Source organism: Lissotriton vulgaris, chromosome 6 (genome assembly GCF_964263255.1).
Source record: "Lissotriton vulgaris chromosome 6, aLisVul1.2, whole genome shotgun sequence".
NCBI lineage: Eukaryota > Metazoa > Chordata > Amphibia > Caudata > Salamandridae > Lissotriton > Lissotriton vulgaris.
This window is the reverse complement of record NC_141694.1, coordinates 1,475,804,189-1,475,822,178: the sequence shown is the minus strand read 5'-3', so window position 1 is coordinate 1,475,822,178 and position 17,990 is coordinate 1,475,804,189. Positions and strand designations below refer to the sequence as shown.

The following is a 17,990-nucleotide window of genomic DNA, read 5'->3' as shown; positions in this document are numbered from 1 at the left end:
GTGTAGTGAAGCCAGCTGTTGTGACGTTGCCCGCCAGTCCCCTGCAGCGGAGAATAGCGCTCGTTTGTGGCAGATGGGTCTCCTGGATGAAGGAGACATCCACCTTCTGCCTCTGCAAGTAGATCAGGACCTTCCATAGCTTCCAGTGGTCATTAAGCCCCCTAACATTCCAAGTGAGAGCTCTAAGACAATCTCCCTTCCTGAGGGAAACTTTTTCAGCAGCCACCGCCATCTCTGTTGCTCCAGTATGAACTTAAACAACCCTCAGCATGTGTACTCGCACCGTGTCCTGCGTACAACACCCCCGGACCCCGAACAGCGACTCACACCCAACCTGCAAGTCTCAACATTCCCCCCTCCCACAGCTGACCTCCCTCAACCTGGTCCTACAGAGCCCTCGGATCCCCCCATCCCTCCCACCAACACTCCTGCAACCATTACCCTCTTTTAAACTGCTGTGGTGCATAGCACGCGTAGGCAGAGGTAGCTTCACAACCGTTTAGCACAGCTATATCACAGTAGGCCAGTTTCCCTTGCCCGCCCCGCCGTGCCTCTTGGTCCACACCATTCAGCCCCAAAGTATCTCTTACCGGCCCTTCCGACCAAGCGCCAAAAGTGAGACTTGTTCTTGCGTCGCTCCCCCACACAGCTTCTTGGACCAGACTATGTAAGAGTGCACCCCCCGACAAGATAAAAACTGAGCACAGTACTATACATTTTGCAATTCAAACGAAGATGTTGCTGCCTTAATGCAGCCGGTACATGAAGTCGTGTCTCTCAGTCTCCCACACTTCCTCCCCTAAACAGGGAGAGGAGCATGGTAAAGTGGCACCTGGCTTCAGTTCCCCTCACCACATCTCACCCACCACATCTTACCTCCAAACAGAACAGAATGTCACAGCTTCAGTCTTGTTCTTCCATCGGACTTCCAGCCGCTTGATCCTGCGGCTGTCTTTCAGGATCCTTAAGACGCTGTTTCTTCCACCCCTTCAATGCTTGCTGCAGGGCCTTCGGGTCCGTGAACAGATGCGATTTGCCCTGCCGGTTCACAAGAAGCCTAGCCGGATACAGCATCGCATAGTCAATGCCCAGTTCGCGGATGTCTCTCTTCAGCGGGGCAAAGCGTTTGCGCTCTTCCTGCACCTTGGTTGTAAAGTCCGGATAGATCAATATTTCCGAGCCTTCATATTGTAGCGACCTCTTCTCCCTAGCCAGACGTAGCACGGTATCTCTGTCTCTGTAGTTAAGCAATTTTGCAATAATAGGACGAGGCGGGGCGCCCGGCCGCGGGCGAGGACCGAGCGAGCGATGCGCCCGCCCCACTACAAACATCGGCGAGAAGACACCCTCACCCAGCAGGACTACCAACAGCTTCTCTACAAATAGTTCCATGTTCCCAGTGGGGGTCGTCTCTGGCAGGCCTGTTATTCGCAGGTTACAACGTTGCGAGCGGGCTTCCAAGTCTTCTTCCTTGTCCTGCAGTGATTGCATGAGCTTTCCTACCCTCTTGTGGTCTGCGTCGAGCTCAGTGTTTGCTTCCTCCACCTTAGCGATTCGTCTTTCAGACATGTCAAGCCTCTCTTCGGGTTTATCGAGTCTCTCCGCCATCCTGTCCATTCTATAGGTCAGCGCATCCATTTTAGTGCCCAGTGACGCCATACTATTCTGCAAACCCTTCTCCATGGCCAGGAGTAAATTGCGTAAGTCCGTACCTGCAGTGTCACTCTCAAATTTCTTTCTTTCGCAGCTTCTCCAGTGTCATGAGATTTCGATCTCTTTTTCTCAAAAGACAACTCTGGCTGCGTTTTGTCACCTCTACACATGGCTTCAGATAGTCCAGGACCAGTGAGTGTGGCGTCTCCTTACTCGAACCCTCCAACATCCAACTACGTTAGAGCCGGGATCAGTGGGGGCGGGGGGGTCGTATCCCCTCTGTTGCTGCCGGCTACGCCGCTCAGACCCAGGCAGAGTCAAGTCCGCATCAGGTTAGCCGCTACCCCCATCAACTGCACCTCCGCAGAGTTTTATGTAGACCAAGCCTCTCAGTACCACATCTCCTGTCCCCCACGAAAGCCCTACAGGCCACTGGGATGCTGGCTCCACTGGTCTGTTGCACCACTCTCCGGCACTGCGCCTGCCGGGACTTCTTCGTGTCTCTATGCCCCCAGCCACCAATACGTTGTGCCCCAACGTGCGAGCACTGGTCGTCTTCCACGCTCCTCAAGCCATATTATCGCACCAGTGCAGGGAAGCCACTCTTTTGAGGCCGGGGGGGTAGGGGGGGGAGCGCACGGCAGCGTGCTTCCACGCCAAGCAGCAGACCAGCAGTCACCCTATGAAAGGCACGAACACTTCCCGCTGATACTCGCGTGCCCACCTCACTCTGCCACAAATCCACCGGCCCGAAGCCGCAGCCAGAGTGGGCACCACTGCTTTCGTTCGCCTACTAGGCGCCAGAGCTGCGCTGACTGGGTATCTGAGCAGCGATCCGAACCAGGAGGCGTCTCAACGCCAGGAACCGCTCTTTATTCACAGGCCAGACAGGGGCCCCGCCGCCACTGCCGCTCCCTTGACCACACTGCCACTTTCGCTCCACTGCGCTCCTCGGACGCCGCGTCCATCACCGAGACACAGGGCAGCTCAGCGGTAGTCCTGGGAATCTTGGGCATAATCCATGGGCATCCCCGGCACAGAGACAACTGGACCCCGAGGCGGGGGACGCAAGGGCTGGGCACTGCACTGTACTCCTCAGGATCTGACCCAGCGCGCCACTCCAGCTGCAGTCTCACTCCAGGCGTCCCAACGGAGGGGGAGGGGGCAGGGTGATCAGCTGCTCCGGGGTCTTCAGTCCGATCGGCCACAGGACCAGGGTCACTCGGGTAGGCGAATTCCGCGGCTGCAGAAAATCACCAGGGCAACGTAGTAGGCCACGCCCTATGCACTGCGACGCAGTGCCGCCTCCTCCTCAACTGTGGGCCGCGGTCTCGCGGCCTACTCGTCCTCTTCAGGCCTCAGGTGACAGCAACAGACTCACGCCACCAATTGCCACCGGAATCTCCGCAGCCAGTAGCGCCGCTCTTCCGATCGCCGGTACACTCTTTATGTGTAGGTTTTTGGGCCAAATGGTATAGGCTAATTCAGGTTTTGAGCACAGCAGGACGGAGCTTAGGGCTCAAGTGGCCATCATGGTCACGAGCAAGCTCCGCCCCCCAAACATTTTCATGATTATGGGCCAGATCTTTCGGTAAAGGAATGCATCTTGTACAGGCATGCTTTTTAGACCATTGCAATGTAAAACTAAGAACAGGAGTGTTGGGTGCACTGTTTGGGGGGGGGGGCATTAACTCCTGGGGCATCCATATGCACAGTGATCTTTGTTGGCACAACCGGAGTCCAGAGCTTTCAGAAAGCGAAGCTCTGTCCACTTTCAATGAAGGCCACCTGCCCTGGACTGAGACATTGCTCAGAGTTCAACTACTACCCTTCAAGGCCACCACGCAGCAACATTCAGTGAACAGAGTGCTGCAGCCATATAATGTAGGCCATGCTCCCAAAGCAGGAGAGAAAGCAGGTCCTAGGGGGTCAAGGGACCTTACCAATGGCTACAAGGGAATGTTGAGAGGCTTATCATGGTCCAAGTGTGTCATAGCAGGAGGAGTATCCTTCACAGAAAAGTTCTCAGACGTAGTGGCTGCATTTGTGCTGTTTTTGATCCAATAGGCTGAAAAAGTGGTAAGAATACATCAAAATCCAGTGTTTTCTGATTTCTACTTAAAGAACAAGTCACCTACCTTCTGTAGTTCCTTATCTGGTAGAGACTCTATTTAGCCACAGATTCCTTACCTCAGAATATCCACAAGGGTCAGACTGGATCTGAAAGATTTTCGAGCAGTAACACTGCGTGCCAGTAGGTGGCACCATTCCGCGCCTCACGTCAGCGACGTCTGCACTGGAAGTTAATTGCGTGGCACTTAAATAGGCGCCACCTTGGTGCGCTGGCGTCAGTTTCACGACTTTCAATGCCAGGAGCACAGAGCCATGGAGAGCACTGACCACTGGAGTGACAAACTAAGGCCCAGAGTGAGGAGGATGGGAGGGTAGGTAAGGAATCGGCAGCTAGATAAAGTCTCTAACAGATAAGGCTTTATCAAAGGTAAGTAACTTGTTCATCTGATAGAAACTCCTAGCCGCAGATTCCTTACCTTAAAATAAATAGATACCCAAGCAATACCTCCCCTGAGGTCAGACTGTGAATTCAATTAAAACAGAAAGTCCTGCAGGACCAAACAGGCATAGTGCCCGTCACGGCGGACCTGACTGTCCAGGCAATAGTGTTTGGTGAACACTTGCTGCCTAACAGATGTCCAAGACAAGAACGACGTACGCTAACACAGAAGGATGGTCCTTTTCTGCACAACCTTCACCTTTTATGTTCCTACATAGCCCACAAAGAGCTGAGTGCCCACCCTTAATTCTTTTGTGCAGTCAAAGTAGAATGACCACGCTCTTTTTGTCCAGAAGGTGGAATCTTTCCTCCTCTTTGGAGAGGTGAGGTGGAGCAAAGAAGGGAGGCAGAGTGATGTTCTGGCTCACATGGAAGGGAGTCAAAACCTTTCGAAGGAAGTAGGCACGTGTCCAGAGAACCAGCTTGTCCGGATCGAAGTGGGTATAAGGATAGTATGCTGGGTGCCGCTAATTTGCTGACCCTCTTGGCCAATTTTATGGCCACTAAAAAGGTAGTTTTTAAACTCAAGAGCCTAAGAGGGCAATTGTGTAGAGGCTCGTACGGTGCGCACATAAGAAAGGTAAGGACCAGGTTGAGGTCCCTCTGAAGCATGATGAATGTTGTAGAGGGAAACATTTGCTGCAGGCCTTTAAGTAACCTAGGCACAACAGAAGACTTGAAGAGAGAAGGTTGGTCGGCAATCGCAAGAAGGCAGAGATGGCAGAGAGATGACATTTAACTGTGTCCAGAGCAGAGCCCTGCTGGGCCAAAGACAATGCAAAAATTAGAACCTTAGCTAAAGGTGCAGAAAGGGGTTCTATGTTGTGGGAAGTACACCATGACCCAAGCTTGTCCCAACGGCAGGAGTATACCATCTTGATGGAGGGACACCTGGCTGCCAGGAAAAACGTTACAGACTTAGGTAGGAAGGTTAAAGGCTGTCAACTGTAACAGCTCAATCTCCACACATGAAAGTGGAGGATGTGCAGGTTTGGGAGCAGAACCCTCCCCTGTTGCTGCGACAAAACATACTCTTGAAGGGGCAGCCTGACTGTAGCACCAATGGTCATGCTTTGCAGCCCGGGATACCCGACTCTGAGTCCCATCCAGAGCCTCAAGAATGACTAGCGCCCGGTCTTTTCTGATCTTCTTGAGAACTTTGGGTAGGAGTGGCATTGGAGGAAAGGCGTACAGGATGCCAGAATGTCACTTGAGATGAAATGTGACTTCGCGCAAGAGTCGCCTTGGATAGCTCTCCAGCGCTCAAAACTACTGACATTGTGCATTCTTGGCGGTGGCGAACAGATCTAACCCTGGCTTTCCCCGCTGCTGAAAGAGACCTTGCACTACCTCTGGAAGGAGCCGATCATGACCTGCAAGGCATCTTCGGCTGAGTTTATCCGCTCTGACATTCAGAGAGCCAGCCAGGTGTTGCACCAACAGGGAAATGCCCTGACGTTCCAGCCATGTGAAGAGAAGCGGGCCTCTTAAAAAACTGTCTACGACCCCCCCCTGCCCTGTTTGTTGCAGTACCACATGGCAGTGGTGTTGTCCTTGAACACCTGCACCAGTCTTCACTTGATTGAAGGAAGGAAGGAAGGAAGGAAGGCTGCAAATGTCAAGTGAATTGCCTGGACCACCAACAGATTTATGTGGAGCTCAGACTCTGCTGGAGACCATAGTCCTCGGATCTCCACCTTTCTCAGATGGCCACCCCAGCCAAGGAGTGACACATCTGTCACTACTGTCAGTTCTGGGTAGGGAAGGGAGAGGGGTCTGCCACTCACCCTATCCCGGTTTGTTAGCCACCACTGCAGATCTTCCCTCCAAGATCTGGACCATGTCAGAGAGATCCCCCTGATACTGTGCCCACTTGAACTTCAGGTCCCACTGCAGAGCCCAGGGCATAAGCAACTAGCAGGATGCAGAACATAATGAAGGTGGGAGATGACTGCTTGGGACAGGACAATAGTCATGGTAGGGGAGACTGGAACCCCTGACCTCTGCAAATGAGCTGCAACCACCACCCTCACTTTCGGGAAACACTCAACGGGCGCTGGTAAGGCCAAAGGGGAGCAGGGTAAACTGAAAGTGCTCTTGGCCCACCGTGAACCACAGGTAAAGCTAGTGGGCAGGCAGGATGGGGATGTGGAAATATGTGTCCTGCAATCCTAATGCTACCATCCAGTCTCCCAGGCCTAGGGCAGACCGAACTTAGGTGAGAGTAAGCATTTTTAACTTTTTCTTTTTCAATAAGATGTTGAGAAGGTGCAGGTCTAGGATAGGATGAAGTCCTCCATTCTTGTTTGGCACCAGAAAGTAGCGGGAATAACAACCATGAACTACTTCTAATGCAGGCACCCTCTCTATGGCTCTCTTGGCCAAGAGAGCTGCACTTCTTGGCAGAGCAAGGAGAGATGGTCCTCTGTCACCTGATCGCAAGTGGGTGGCAGGGTAGTCACAAAGGGGAGGGAGTAGCCTCTTTGGAAGATCTGGAGAATCAAGTGGTCTAATGTCACTGACCACCAGCAGGGCAGGTGATGATGGCGTATCCTGTCTCCCACTGGATTCCCATGATGGTTGGAGGACAAACTAAACAGGCTTTTAGAGGCAGAAGCTATCGGGTGTGGTGGACTGACTCGACCACTGGCCGCCTGTCACATGTTGTCTACAAGTCCCATGCCCTCTGCTACGAAAAGGCTGGAAAGCCTGTTGGTCGTGGTGTCTGGGAGGATATGGGTGCAGCTGGAAACCCCTTCTGTGGTGGACTGGGCTTGGCAAGGGGTCATAGACAAGCCCTAGGGCCTGGACATAGCTCTGCTGTCCTCAAAAAGCTCCAGCGCTTAATCCGCCTTCTCTCCAAAGAGGTGAGAGCTGAGAGCCATCAAAGGGAATGTATGTGAGGGAAGACTGAACATCCTCAGAAAAGGCAGTTGTTCTCAACCAGGCATGGTGGTGCATGGCCACGGATGATGAAATTGCTCTGCCCATCGAGTCACTCGTACTTTATGGTGAACTTTGCTGCATCTCACCCATCAACAATAGCCAGAGTGAGTATGGCTCGAGCCCCCTTGAGGCTATAGGCAGCACTTGCGCAACCGACTCCCATATTGTAGGGGAATAACGACCCAATAGAACCTTATTATGTTCAGAAAATCTTTAAAAACATGTTTTTTTCAAACAGACATTTAAACATACAGGCATTTTCTCGGACGTCGATTTCTTTAGTGTCAGCGCCAAGAGGCCTCCGGGCATTCGTTGCGCTTTATACATTTTTAAATCAAATCAAATCAAATCAATAGAGGCAAGCAGTGTTCACCAAACGCAGTGCTAGGCTAGCGGAAGAGAACATTCTCTTGTCAAAGTTATCCAGTATTTTGGATTCCATATCCGGAGTGGTAGGGAATGCACCAGGGTTAATTCTAGACGTGAAGGCTTGGGCTACAAAGCTCTCTAGGGTGGGGTACTGGGTAAGGAAACTTGGGTCCCCAGGAGTGGGGAGATGTGGGGGGTAATTGTCCTAGGCACAGGAGCCCCTGTGCAGGGTTTGGACCAGGCCCTACCCAGGAGCCCCTGTGAAGGGCTTTGACCAGGCCCAAGTAGGATGTTGATAAGGGCTTTATTAAACGGGAGTAAGCTTTCAGGAGGGGATACTCCAGGCTGAAACACCTCTGTTCTGCCACTGTGGTGAACTGAAGGTCCAAAACCTCAGATGCCCTATGTGCCACCATTTTAAAGAGGCTCCCTTCTCGGTTGCCACAGTATGAGGAGAGACCTGACCAGTGTCGGGTAAGGTGGATAACCCACTGGCCTCCGCCAGCTCCTCATATCAGTTGTCCTGTTTTACTTCTGGTGGCTGATAACCATAAGGGTCCATAGACCTCTCCTATTTATCTCCCTCTCCAAGCCTATCAAATAAATAAGACACTGGCTCCGTTCCAGGAAGCATGGAACCGGTCGGCATCGGACAATGCCCATCTGGCTCTGTGTCGAGAATAACCATGGGGCAGCACTAGGGGTGTTGGGAGCGTCAGCACTGGAGCAGGCATGAAGAAGGTCTCTGTCTCTGCCGGCAGCTCCACTCCGAATCTAGGGAGGCGAACCTGCCAGCGTGGGTCTAGTAGGGGCCTTTTCCGTGCCCATGGGGCTCCAAGGTGCTTCAGAGGGGCAGGCCGCCCAAAAATTAGGAACGTGGCCTCATAAAACTCTTTCAGCTGGGTGTGGGTCACTCCAGCAAAATTGGGGAAGCAGTGAGCAGATCCAAGTTCGGGTTCCACCGACTTGCGGTGCCTATAGTGCCGACGTTCCTGTGTCTCATCAGAAGACTTCGACGGATGCAGCGAAGTCAATGATTTCTTCAACTTGACATCTTGTGCTTGAGGGACCTACCAGACTTACCCGACGACTTGGAGTACAATGATAACCATCGGTAAGCGCTCTGTGAACAGTCCGAGAACCTTCCATGTGAACAAGACCTCAAGAGTCGTGGATGCGACCGAAGCCTGCCGGCCAGGAGCTCAAGGGACCGCTCCGTCAGCGCCATGAGATGCATCGTGCAGCATTCCTCACACGTCTTGGGAAGGATGTATGACGGTACAACGCGTGCTTTTACAACGCGTACCGTTACGACGCAGGTTTTACAACGCAAGTCGTTACAACGACTTGCGTTAGGGGGAGCTGGATAGGGAATAGTTTAATTTACTATTCCAACTCCAGTCCCCGTGGATAGTAAGGAAGGTGTTGGATAGTAAATTAAACTATTCCCTATCCTAGAGCGCTCTCTAGCGAAAGGCGTTGTAACAACTTTCGTTGTAAAACCTGCGTCGTAATGGTACTGCGTTGTAAAAGTTTTGTGGTAAAGGATGTTCCCCCTTTGGAGTTGTGGTCCCACTCCAAGCAGGACAAACACCAACTGGGGTGTCTGTCACTGACTTTGCCTGTGACAGCCCCTCATTGTTTGAAACCAGCTAGTTTCTTGGGTGACATAACTTCACGCCAGAAGAAAAATCATTAAAACGTTCAACAAGACATCGAAAAAAGCCAGTAAAAAAAGGAAGGAGGGGTAGCTCAGAACAGACCGGTTCAAAGCTGTCTAGCGCAGAAAAGAAATAACAGACATCAGCGCACCGAGGTCACACTTATGTAGGTATGGGGCACATCATTGCTGCAGAACCGAACTACGCCACCTATCGGCGCGCAGGAGTACTGCTCGAAAATTGTCCAGATCCAGCCTGACTACTCAGTATATTCCAAGGTAAGGAATTTGCGGTTAGAAGTCTCTATCAGATAGCACATATTTCATTTGGTAGGTTTTTATCATTTATAATCCTATTTAATTGAAAATTGGAAACCCTAAACATGTCTCTCTTTGAAATGTTGGAATCTCTGAACAGCAACCTACTTGGAAAATTTAGATTTATAAACCTCAATCAAAGAAGAGATATGATTAAGGATTGTGAAAAACTGCATTGAAATAGAATTTTGAACAGGATCCACACAAACGAGTATCTGCATCAGTGGAAATGAGGGTTCACTGGTCACAACAACCATGCCCCTTCCTAGGTTTCCTGGTAAACAGCCACATCAAACTGAAAATATTCAGAAATAATACCATACCAAGAAATGCAAGAATTGTACACCTTGGAACACTGACCATGACACCTGCCACTGAAGAGCGACCTAAGAAGGGAACTGGTGGCCAGTGTAGAAAGAAAGGAAAGGCTGAATTCTAATCAAGAACAACATTGGTTGTTCGAAATTTGCCGTACCAAGGCCGAAGGGAAAAATAAGAGAGCCATGTATGAAGAAAAAAAAAGTATTTTATCTCCATCTCAGAGGCACACCTTATCAAGGTGAATCCAAAGTGCACACATAGTATGGCTAAAGACCATCAAAGGAAAACCATGATTACATATTTGAAAACGCAAATTGATGACAGAAACCCCACTCATAAAAAAGCAGTCCCTATGAAACAATTAATTATCATGTAAATGTATGTATGTAAATGTATAAGCATTTATATAGCGCACTACTTACCCATAGGGTCCCAAGGCGCTTCGACCGCTGCGAAACCCTTCCTGGCTTCCCTGAGAGATGGTCCCTTAATGGGTATCTCCAGGGTGAGACCAGGCATCCCCGGCGGTCTGGTGGGGCCGTTAGTGAAGATGAGGCAAGCTAATGCCCAGAGTTGCCGAGTGTGATCGCTGATCAGAGTGGGCACCGAGGCGAGAGAATTATCGAGTCCGCTGACCCTGGTCCAGAAACCTGCCACGCCGGGAATCGAACCCTGGTCCCGGGCCGTCCTCTGCTCTCGGGTCTGCTGCCTCTAACCAGTGAGCCACACTACTTCTATCTATCATGAAGTAAAGAACTCTGAGTGAACAAAAGAATAAACGAAAAAAGCAGTAATCAACCCTCCGCCAACCCCGTTGAGGCATAAAAAAGAAAAAGCCACCACAGTAGGCAACCTTTTTACAGATAGCCTCCTTCTGATTAATACACATTTTATTCATACACAAGTCCTACCAATCACAATTTCTTTGACCCATGCCAGCGTCACATGTTAAGTGAGCCTTCACTGGGCGCTAGGAGGCTCTGAAACCACAACCCCCCCTCCACAAGAATTAGTCCAGGAACTGCATACAATAGGACATGGGAGACACCTGGGTCGCTGGATATATCGTGGCTTCCGTTCACACCTGCTGGTCTCTTTGTCAGTGTTACAGACTAAATGGGAAGAGGACCTGATCCGTGGCTTCCGAGATAAGGAATGGCCATGCTTCTAGAATATCCCTGGAAAATCTCACATAATTCCCAATTTAGGTTCAATCAATTGTTCATACTACATTGGACTTATCTCACTCAACATAAACTCCACACCATGTTCCCGACAGCCCCATTTACATGTCCATGATGTCAGGCCCCAGGCACCAAACATTGGCACATGTTAAGGGACTTCCCTTTAATATCCTCTGATTGGTCACACATTAGCTCCACCCTGGTGGAAATCACCAAACAAAACCACAGGATTTTTGGCCTTTTTGGCCTGTTTCCTAGACCCAAAGGACAAAGTAATTACACGTTTGGTAGATCTGGTGTTGTTATTGGTGAAACGCCTGTTAACAAGACACTGGAAATCCTCAGCAGCACCCTTGGTTTCCCAGTGGCGGGAAGAAGTAGAGAAATGGGGGATACCAGGGTTTAAGGAAAAAACCTATAGCACTGGAATGGGATGCATTTTTATAATCCATCATAGCCTTGGGACCTGTAGATATTTAGGCTGTACACAACAGCAGATGTTCACTGTAACGCACAAGTTACTTACCTTCGGTAACAATATATCTGTCAGAAACTGTAGTTAGTATTAGATTCCTTACCTTAGAATATCCCCAGGCGTCAGACTGGATCCGGAAAATTTTGCGTAGCATAACCCCTGCGCGTCGGTAGGTGTCGTCTGCGGCACCGCGTCCGTCATCGGCGTCGTTGTGACGTCGTCGGAGTACTTAGACGCCGCCCTTGCACGCTGACGTCAGTTCTTATACACAGCTTTTCCGCGCCAGAAACGCTAGCCATGATAAAAACCAACACTGGTCCCATGAAAACTAGGGCCCAGAAAGGGGGATGACCTTAACCCTAGATATCGGTTTGCAGAACGGGGAGGATGGGTGGGGCGGTAAGTAAATGTAAATGTAAATGTAAATGTACATGTATTTATATAGCGCAAATCACCGACCCGGTATCTAAGCGCTTGCTTAGGGAACCCGTCCTGGTATTCCCCTGTGAGATAACCCCGGCAGGGTATCCACAAGGTGAAAGCCAGGCATCCCACCACGAGGGGCCGTTTTGGAGATTAAGCAAGCTATTGCCCAGAGTCGCAGAGTTTGAACCCATGAATCGAGTAGGCACCGGAGCGAGAATTGTCGAGTCCGTGGAATTTTTGAGCCCAAGACCCGCCGAGGCGGGGAATTGAACCCTGGTCCCGGGCTGACATCTGCTTCCAGGTCTGCCTCCTCTAACCAGTGAGCCACACTTCTCCACAGGAATCTAATACTAACTACTGTTTCTTACATATCGTTACCGAAGGTAAGTAACTTGTGCATCTGAAAGAAACAGGTTAGTATTAGATTCCTTACCTTAGAATAGATACCCCAGCAATACCAACCCCGGTGGTGGGTCTGCGAACCAATGATCACTCCAGAAAGTCCTGGAGAACGGAACGTCCAAAAAAGCCATCTCTCCGGACTTGGCTATCCAGGCAGTAGTGCCTTGCGAACGTGTGCAGCGAGGCCCACGTAGCTGCCTGACAAATGTCCTGCAAGGGGACTCCCCGACCCAGGGCAGTAGTAGCCGCCGTGGCCCGAGTGGAATGGGCACATAGCCCCACAGGAGGCTCCTTTCTAGCCAGAGAGTAACAAGCCTTGATGCACAAGACGACCCATCGAAAAATGGTCCGTTTGTGCACCGCCCGTCCATTCTTAGCGCCCACGTAACCAACAAAGGGTTCGTCATCCACCCGGAACTGGCGTGTGCGATCCAGATAGAATGAGAGCGCACATTTTGGGTCCAGACGGTGAAGCCTCTCTTCCTCTTTCAAGGGATGCGGAGGCGGAAAGAAGGTGGGCAAGGTGATGGACTTCCCGATGTGGAAGGCTGTGACTACCTTGGGCAGGAAAGAGGGTCGCGGCGGCAACACAACTTTGTCCTGATAGACAGAAAGGAAAGGAGGTTGAGAAGAAAGAGCCTGGAGTTCACTCACTCTCCTGGCAGAGATGATGGCAACCACGAATGTAGTCTTAAGAGTAATGAGACGAAGAGGACAGTTATGAAGTGGCACGAAGGGAGCGCACATCAGATAAGTCAGAAGAAGGTTCAAGTCCCACTGAGGCATCACGAAAGGAACAAGGGGGAACATATGAGTGATGCCCTTCAAAAACCTATGTACAACTGGGGACTTGAACAAAGAGGGCTGATCAGGGAGCCTTAAGAAGGCGGAAATGACAGAGAGGTAGCTCTTTAGAGTGCCCAGAGCAGAGCCCTGCTGGCAAAGAGAAAGAAGAAAAAGGAGAACCTCTGAAAGAGGGGCAGAAAGGGGATCCACAGCCTTTGCTGTGCACCATGCCACATATTTGTTCCACCTGCAGGCGTATACCGATTTTGTGGAGGGACGCCTGGCTGCCAGAATCACATTACAGACTTCAGGAGGCAAGTCAAATGGCCTCAACTGCCGCCGCTCAATCTCCACACATGTAAGTGGAGACTGGACAGGTTCGGGTGGAGGACCGTCCCCTGCTGCTGCGACAGAAGGTCCTCCTGAAGAGGCAGACGAATCTGGGGATGGACAGACATGCTGAGTAGCTCGGGATACCAGTATCTTCGTGCCCAGTCCGGAGCCACAAGGATGACTTGGGCCTGGTCGGGTCTGATCTTCTTCAGCACTCTGGGCAGAAGGGGTATAGGCGGAAAGGCGTACAACAGACCGCAGCTCCACTCGCGACAAAAAGCGTCTCCAAGCGAGTGACGCCTTGGAAATTCCAACGCGCAGAACTGATGACATTGTGCGTTCTCTTCTGTTCTAACCAAGGCTCTCCCCACTGCTGAAAGAGGTCTTGGGCCACGTCCGAGTTCAGACGCCATTCGTGATCCATCATGCACCAACGGCTGAGTTTGTCCGCCCTGGCATTCAGGGAAACTGCCAGGTGTTGAACCATCAGGGTGACGCCCTGATGTTCCAGCTACTGCCAGAGGTGCAGAGCCTCCTGGGATCGGGTCCACGACCCCACCCCGCCCTGTTTGTTGCAGTACCACATGGCGGTGGTGTTGTCCGTGAACACCTGCACTACACTCCCCCGGACAGAGGGGAGGAATGCCTTCAGTGCAAGTCGGATCACCCACAGCTCCAGAAAGTTGATGTGGAGCCGGGACTCCGCCGGAGACCAGAGGCCTCTGATCTCCGCCTCTCCCATGTGGCCCCCCCAGCCCTGGAGGGACGCGTCCGTCACAACTACGTGCTCCGGTTGGGGTAGGGAGAGGGATCTGCAGCTGACCCAATCGCGGTCTGTGAGCCACCACTGCAACTGTCTTGCAGTGCCCTCCGAGATCAAGACATGGTCGGACAAGTTGCCCTGATGCTGGGCCCACTGAAACTTCAGGTCCCACTGCAGAGCCTGCATCCGCCACCTGGCGTGATGCACCAGAAGGATGCAGGAGGCCATCAGCCCAAGAAGCCGCAGCGTCAACCTGACCGAGACTCGGGAGAACGGCTGAAAGATCGGAATCAGAGCCTGAATATCCCGAAACCGCTGTTCGGGAGGATAAACCCGAAACTGCGCAGAGTCTAGAACCGCTCCGATGAAGAGGAGCTTCTGAGAGCGACACAGGTGTGACTTCAGCACATTGATGGAGAACCCCAGCAGGTGCAGGAGTCCGGCCGTAGTCTGGAGGTGGCTGACGCCTTTAACAACCGGTCGTCGAGGTAGGGGAAGATCTGCGACCACCGCCATCAATTTCGTGAACACCTGTGGGGCGCTGGTAAGGCCGAAGGGGAGCACAGTAAATTGAAAGTGCTCGTGGCCTACTGTGAACCGCAGGTACCGCCGTTGGGCCGGCAGTACGGGGATGTGAAAATATGCGTCCTGCAAGTCCAATGCTACCATCCAGTCTCCCAGGGCCAGAGCAGCTAAGACCTGAGCCAAAGTCAGCATCTTGAACTTCTCCTTCCGGAGGAAGCCGTTGACGTTCCTTAGGTCCAAGATAGGGTGTAGGCTCCCTTTGCCCTTCTTGGGAACCAGAAAGTAGTGGGAGTTACAACCACGTCCTACTTCTGGCCCAGGAACGCGCTCAATGGCCCCCTTGGCCAAGAGGGCTGAAACTTCCTCTTGCAGAAGTTACAAGTGATCCCCCGACACGACGTGGTACTGCGGTGGCATGGCTGGAGGGGTCGCCTCGAAGGGGAGGGAGTAGCACCTTTGGACGATTTGCAGCACCCACCTGTCCGATGTGATAGTGCGCCAGTGGAGGAGGTGATGGCGAACCCTGCCCCTTACTGGCATTAAATGGGCCTGAAAGCTCGGACTAGGAAGGCTTTGAGGCGGATGCTGCGGGGGTGGATGTGGACTGGCCGCGCCATTGTCCCCTCTTACCGCCGCAACAGTAACCACGTCCGCCACCGCACTGAATGTTAGTCTGCGGTCCGTGGCTGGCAGGACGTATGGGAGCACCCCTTCCGTGGCCACGAAAGGAGTGCTGGGCAGAAGATTGCGGATGCGGGCCGACAGGCCCAAGGACTTGGCCGTAGCCCTGGAGTCCTTAAAGCGTTCCAGCGCATGATCTGCCTTGCCACCAAAGAGGTGGCTGCCATCAAACGGCATGTACATAAGGGTGTTTTGAACATCGGCCGAAAAGTTGGCGCACCTCAGCCAGGCGTGGCGGCGAACCGCCACAGACGTGGAAATCGCTCTTCCTAGCGAGTCCGTGGTATCCAGTCCACATGGTATAGAGTACCGCGCTGCGTCTCTTCCCTCCGCAAAGGCTTGAGCGAGTTTCGCCCGGGCTCCCTCCGGGCACTCCGGCAGCACGGCCGCAACCGTATCCCACAAAGAGCGGGTGTAATGGCCCAAGAGGCACGCAGTGTTGACCGACCGCAACCCCAAACTAAGGGAGGAGAACATCTTCTTTCCGAACTGTTCAGACCTCTTGGATCTGGCGATCTGATGGTGCCGTCGGGAATGCGGATTGGGAAGTAGAGGCCTGGAAAACCAGGCTCTCGGGGTGGGGTGGGTGGACAAGAAACTAGGGTCGCCCGGGGCTGGGCGGTGGCGCCTAGCGACGTTCCTATCTACAGGGGGACCTGTAGTGGGCCTGGACCAAGTGCCCAAAAGGACGTCTGTGAGAGCCTCATTAAACGGCAGTAGAGGCTCTGGGAAGCTTGCCTGTGGTTTAAGGACCTCTGTGAGGATGTTAGACCTCACTGTTGTGACGGGGAGCTCAAGAGCCAAGGCCTTTGGCCGCCCTCATCAGCACCACACTATAAGCAGCCCCCTCCTCTGTAGCCACGGTAGGAGGGGAGACAAAACCAGAACCAGTGTCTGGGGAGGTATCCAGGCCACTGGCTTCCCCTAGTTCCTGTGTCCAGTCCTGAAATGACTGGCACTCACGTGCCAGGGGGTCCTCAGACCCCCCCAGTCCCCCTCGTCGTCCATGTCCTGAAATTCAGGTGTAAATGATGGACTCAGATTCTCGAAGTACTCTGCTTCTGCCGGCGTCAAATGCGGCATCGATCGACACCGCTCAGACGCCGGATCCAGACGGAGGGGTAGACCAGGGACGGCGTTGTGCGGGGACGACGCCGGGGATGACACCCTAGGGGCCGACGCCGACGGGGTCGTAAGGTCGACCAGCGGCGACCCGGATCCGGAACCGGATCCAGCGGGACCTTGCAACGTCGGGACCGAAGTCGCCGACGACACGGGGCCGAAGCACCCTACAGCACAGGGGCCTAAGCACCCGGCCCACTTGGGCTCCCTTTCGGCCCGAAGGCGTCGCGGAACCCAACGGAGGAGAGAGCGACCTCATGGCCATGAGGAAGGCATTGATCTCCGGCGTCGCGTTCTGCCCAGGGACCGGCGCATATGGAGCAGGCCGCAATGCCTGCAGTTCCGGCGGAGCCGCATTGCGTTGTCACCCGAACCCCCGGCCGCGTCGCGAAGAGCGATGTCGCCTCTTTGACGTCTTGTGCCTCTTACATAAGGACTTGGAGCCCAACGAGTGGCGAATGTGCCGGAGCTCGAGGCGCTTACGGGACCGCGACGACAGACGTGGAGCAGCAGAAGACGCCTACAGATGCGCAGGGGTACTGCTACGCAAAATTTGCAGGATCCAGTCTGACGCCTGGGGATATTCTAAGGTAAGTAATCTAATACTAACCTGTTTCTTTCAGATCTGCATCATACTAGAACCAATACACCACCTACACAGCACAGCATAACGCATCATAACACTATGCCCGAACTGGGCTCCCCACCTGACATTGCAATTGGAACGGGCACCTGACATGCTACTAGCTCTTGTTGGTATAGTCCCACAACGCAGCCATGATAAGGCTACCGATAATGACACTTTTACTATTTACTATAACTATGTTTAGTTCATGTGTGGGAGGGTTGGGGTTTACTAAGTTAAACATGTCCCTGCCTGTATTTTTGGCTCCACCCCGATAAATCCACAAAATCGTTTAACACATACTGTTGTCATATGTATGCTACGGTTATGTACGAAACTTTATGGGACCACTTTTATAACAACTTTTGCACTGCTTTGAACTGCTGTAGTTGATCAGAAACTGTTAAATGTGTCTATTCAAAAATGTCTTAAAGTTTGTGTTTAATCAAAATAATTGCTATACAAACTATTAATGTCAGTCGACAACCTAGAGCCTGCTTTCAGACCAACAACATAAAGTTATAGAGCATCCATAAGCAAACAGTAGCGGAGTCTGCATACCAGTCAATAACACTGTAAGAGTACTGGAACACCAGATTTGCTCCACTTCCTGTTAAAAGGAAAAGTAGCTCCTATTCCAACATGGGAAAGTAACAGTTTTCATTAATGCAGGACCAGTGCACCTTACACGGAGGTATGATGTACCATGATACCAAAAATTAGAGCACTTTTTTTGAAGAGGTGCAAAATGTGAAGCTTCGTGAAACTTCCCGTCCACTCCCTGCTCATGTGGGCAATAGCTTAATCCTAAAGGTGAAAAAAAGCTACA

General features: G+C 52.1%; 1 protein-coding gene across 4 annotated transcripts in view; it reads right to left on the bottom strand.

The window, feature by feature from the left end:
* The window catches only part of VPS54 (VPS54 subunit of GARP complex), a 599,465-nt gene that overhangs the window by 86,861 nt on the left and 494,614 nt on the right, over window positions 1–17,990 (bottom strand). The window lies entirely within an intron of this gene.